Here is a 5,365-nt window from a genome sequence, read left to right as displayed (position 1 = left end):
CATGGAATTCTATCTCGAGTGATCGTGAGACGGTAATATCATATAAGTCTTTAAACCTAGAGATATGATTTGTTACTTACAAGTTGGTTATGCATTGATTGTATGAAAAATGCATTGGTAACTCGATGTTATAAATCGCGCTCTTGTGTGTAATTCAATGAGTAGTAGAACAAACATATGAGTCGAAGTTTATCTGTTCCTTCTTGGATTAGAAGCTGATATCTGGGCCCCTCGATGATTTTGTTTTGACCTATGTACCGGGCCCGGTCAGAACTAAATTGATGTGTTCAATGAAGTTCTTTGTCAAACAAATCGGAAATCGGGAAACAAATTGTTGGACAATAAGTAAGACATTGTTCCATGTATTTGTCCGACTGATATCTAGAACAGAGGATTATATGATCACTTATCTTAAATGGCGTATCATCATCTTCTCAGTTTCGAGAAACCTTGAAAAGAGCTACGATTGCCGATCGGTTCCTGAAGTCATACTTGCAGTAATAGTTATTAGACTTATCCAAGTGGGAGACTGTTGGATAAGGTGTCTAAGTCCATAACTATTTCTGGTATGTACTTGACCCGACCTGGCATGGTCCATTTAGGTTGCATGGCACCATGCAATTGGATAGACTAAATGAGAGAAATAACACTTGGAGATTATTAATATATTATAAGTTCTAATATATTAATAATATTATTTGATTAGTTTGATCAAGAATTAATTTAGAATTAATTATGTGATCAAAAGATAACTAATTAAATATATGGGTTGATTATGTAAATCATCCATATCTTGTATAGTGGGCTAAAAGGCTCCATGGACTATCAAGTTGGGTTCCACCCATAGGATGCTCCATGGATGCTCCATGGGAGTTACAAACCCATGGGTCATGGAAATGAAGAGTCATGACACATTAGGGTTTAACCCTAGATGTGTCAACACTATATAAGTAACATGTTCTCCACCCAAAATCGGCTACACTAAGAAACAAGAGGGCTTAGCCGATTTTGAAGAGTGTGTGTTCTCTCATAAGTTCTTCCATGAGCATTTGGTGTTGTGTGAAGCATTTGAGGCATCACACTTGGGGTGCTAGGCTCACAAGGTTTCAAGGAACACAAACAACAACAAGGTAAGTTATTCTATCTATACTTTAAGTTAAAATTGTTCCCCATGTATGCTAGATAGGAATATAACCTTGGAATTCAACTTTGCATGATAATTAGACAAACATAGATCCAAGGTTATTAGGGTTGCATGTACACTTAGGAAGTGTTAGAATGCTCAAAACCCATCAAACTCAGCCAAGGGAAGATAGGTATCCTAGCTACCACCGAAATCAAACACACATGCCCGCAACATATCCTCCAAAGTCTGGATGGTCTGCTCGCTCTGACCATCCGTCTGCAGGTGAAAGGCGGTGCTAAAATGCAAACGAGTGCCCAACTCGTCATGAAACTTCTTCCAAAATCTAGAAGTGAATCGCACATCCCGGTCTGATATCACTGACACCGGCACCCCGTGCCGCGGTACTATCTCCCTGATGTAGATATCGGCCAACTTCTCGGCCGAGATGCTCTCCTGGATCGGAATAAAATGGGCGCTCTTGGTCAATAGATCCACGATGACCCAAATCGAATCTACTCCGCGCATAGTCCTATGAAGCTTTGTGATAAAATCCATCGTGATGTCTTCCCATTTCCACAACGGAATGTCCAACGACTGCATCTTCCCATGCGGTCTCTGATGTTCGGTCTTGACCTTCCTGCAGGTCAAGCACCGCTCGACGTACCATGTCACATCCCGTTTCATGCAGGGCCACCAATAATCTAGACGAAGATCCCTATAAATCTTCGTCGCCCTGGGATGAATAGAGAATCGGGACTTGTGCACCTCCTCCATCAAGATCTAACGCACGCCTCTGTGATACGGCACCCACACCATGCGGTGTAGTGTCAATAGTCCTCGACTATCATAATCGAAGGAGGAAACCTGTCCCACCACACATTCGCTCTTCCGATGTTCCTCCTTGATAGCCTCCTGTTGAGCCTCCCGAATCTGCTCCAACAGGGGAGTCACCACAGTCATCCTCATGCAAATATCCCTGATCGGCGTCGCCTTGCGGCTAAGCGCATCGGCCACCACGTTGGCCTTTCCCGGGTGGTAAAGGATCTCACAATCATAATCCTTCACCACGTCCAACCACCGACGCTGCCTCATGTTCAGATTCGGCTGGTCCATGAGGTACCTTAAACTCTTGTGGTCCGTGTAAATGGTACACCGAACCCCGTAGAGGTAATGCCGCCAAATCTTGAGGGCGAAAACCACCGCCCCCAACTCCAAATCATCCGTCGGGTAGTTCGCCTCGTGAGGCTTGAGCTGTCTCGAAGCGTAGGCAATGACATGCCCCCTCTGCATCAATATCGTGCCCAACCCTGAAATAGACGCGTCACAATAAACCACAAAATCCTCTACGCCCTCTGTCATGGCTAAGATCGGCGCCTCGCACAACCTCTGTCTCAGAGTCTCAAATGTTGCCTGCTGCTCGGGTCCCCACCGAAAGACCACAGCTTTCTTCGTCAACCGTGTCAGGGGTACAGTTATCTTGGAAAAATCCTGAATGAACCTCCGATAATAGCCTGCTAATCCTAGGAAACTCCAAATCTCAGATGGAGACTTCGGAACCTCCCATCTCATCACGGCCTCGACCTTGGCCGGATCGACCAGAATCTCGTTCTGGTTGACAAGGTGCCCGAGAAATTGCACCTCGCACAACCAAAACTCACACTTGGAGAACTTGGCATACAATCTCTCCCTCCTCAGGGTCTCTAAAACCTCTCTCAGATGCTCCTCATCCTCCTCCTGCATCTTGGAATAAACCAAGATGTCATCAATAAAGACTATCACAGACCGATCCAGCATCGGTCTGTATACGCGGTTCATGAGGTCCATGAACATGGCAGGAGCATTGGTGAGCCCAAACGGCATCACCACAAACTCATAGTGGCCATAGCGCGTCCGAAACACGGTCTTCTGCGTATCCTCTTCCCTGACCCTCATCTGATGATAACCCGAACGCAAATCAATCTTGGAGAACCAAGATGCTCCCTGAAGCTGATCAAAGAGATCATCAATCCTCGAGAGTGGGTAACGGTTCTTCACCATTACCTTATTCAACTCCCGATAATCTATACACATCCGGTGCGACCCATCCTTCTTCTTCACAAACAAAATCGGGGCTCCCCAGGGTGAACTGCTCGGTCTAATGAATCCCTTGTCTAGCAGCTGCTGCAGCTGCGTAGACAACTCCTGCATCTCGGGAGGAGCCAGCCGATATGGTGCCTTGGCTATCGGTGCGGCACCAGGAACGAGGTCAATCCTGAACTCCACCTGTCGCTCCGGAGGTATCCTAGGAAGCTCCTCTGGGAAAACATCTACGAAATCTCGCACCACTGGAACCTCACTCACGGTCGCATTACCCGTCTCCCGAGTATCCATCACGTATGCGTAGGGCTGTAAACGAACCAAACGAACACGAACAAGGTCTTGTTCATGTTCGTTCGTTTAAGTTAACCGAACAACAAATGAACACGAACGGATAAACGAACGAGATTTTCTTGTTCATGTTCGTTCGTTTAACAAATTACTTTGTTCATGTTCGTTCATTTATGTTCGTGAACATGCTAAACGAACATAAACAAACAAACATAAACGAACAAAGATAAAAAAAATAAAAATAAAAAAAAAAAAAAAAAAAAAAACACACAATTAAACATATATGAACATAAACGAACATATAATATAGCAATATAATAAAAAATAATTGAATATAGATGAATATAAATAAACTTAAACGAACGGACATAAACGAACGTAAATGAACATCGTAAACGAACGTTCACGAACATAAATGAATGAACGAGGCCATTATTCATGTTCGTTCATTTAACTAAACGAACGATAATTTTTGTTCATGTTCGTTCATTTATTAAATAAACGAACATAAACGAACTTCCCGCCGAACATTTCACGAACAGTTCGCCAAACGTTCAGTTCGTTTACAGCCCTACGTACGCGACATATCCTGCACATCCCTGCTGAAGGTAACGTCTAGCCCTCGTTGCTGAACACACAGCGGGTCCGCGCTGTGGCCTCTCGCCATGGATCACTAACTCTCCCCCACCTGGGGTCCTGACTCGCACTAATTGTTGCGCGCAATCTATCACCGCCCCATTAGGTCTTAAACAGTCCATGCCTATAATCACCTTGTTCCCACACAACGGAATGGGAACCAAATCCACCAGGTAGCACTCCTCGAACAAACGCAACACGCAATCCCGAAATACCATCAATGCTCGCACCGATCAATCATCAGCAATCTCTACCTCTAAAGGGCAATCCAACATGCCCGAAGACTCGGGAAACTTCTTGCTAAGTGCAAGGGACACAAACGATCGGGATGCACCCGAGTCGAACAACACCGGGACTGGGATACCATTCACATGGAACGATCCTAACACATATACATATACCGGCACATATCAATATCATAGCATCATATAAATAAACGAGAGGGAAATGAATCATACCCGTCACCAAATCGGGTGCTGCGCGTGCCTCCTCGTTGGTCAGCTGGAATGCTTGGCTCCTCACCACCAGAGCCTCTACCTTGCCCTTTCGGCCATCTGTGATTCGCGGGATCGCTGGAGCTGGCGCCTTTACCGGCGCTGAACCTGTCAACTGGGGGCAATTGGCCTTCTTGTGGCCCCTCTGGTTGCAGTGGAAACACAGCAACTCCGATGTCTGAATAACTGCTGTCGGAGCAGTGCAATCCCTGCTAAAGTGCCCAGACATGCCGCACTTGTAGTAGCCCGATGATCCCAACCTGCACGCCCCCTCGTGCGGCCTACCACATTTCCTGCAGCGGCTCGGTCCTGATTGGCCTTTCGGCCTCCCGTCTGATCCCTTGGGCTTCTTCCCCGAAGCCCCTCCTGTCTGACCCTCCTCTGACTTCCGTTTCCAGATGTGCTCCAAATCTATCTCCCTCTCCCTCGCCCTGGCAATCATGGAGTCCAGGGTGGGGCAAGCTGAAAAACTGACATGCTCCTGGATATCAGCCTGTAGCATGTCATGGTAGCGGGTCCTCCTCATATCCTCATCTCCTGCGTACTGGGGCAGCAGCAATGCCCTCTCCCGGAACTTGGTAGTGATCTCTGCCACAGTCTCTGTCGTCTGCCTCATATCCAAAAACTCTCTGGCCAGCTGCTGAAGCTCGACCGCCGACACAAACTCTGCCCTGAACCTAGTCACAAAGTCTGACCAGGTCATAGCCTCAATAGCTGAGGCTCCCAAAGAATCACCCACTGA

Source organism: Lactuca saligna, chromosome 5 (assembly GCF_052625555.1).
Source record: "Lactuca saligna cultivar CGN05327 chromosome 5, ASM5262555v1, whole genome shotgun sequence".
Lineage (NCBI taxonomy): Eukaryota > Viridiplantae > Streptophyta > Magnoliopsida > Asterales > Asteraceae > Lactuca > Lactuca saligna.
This window is presented reverse-complemented; position numbering follows the sequence as displayed.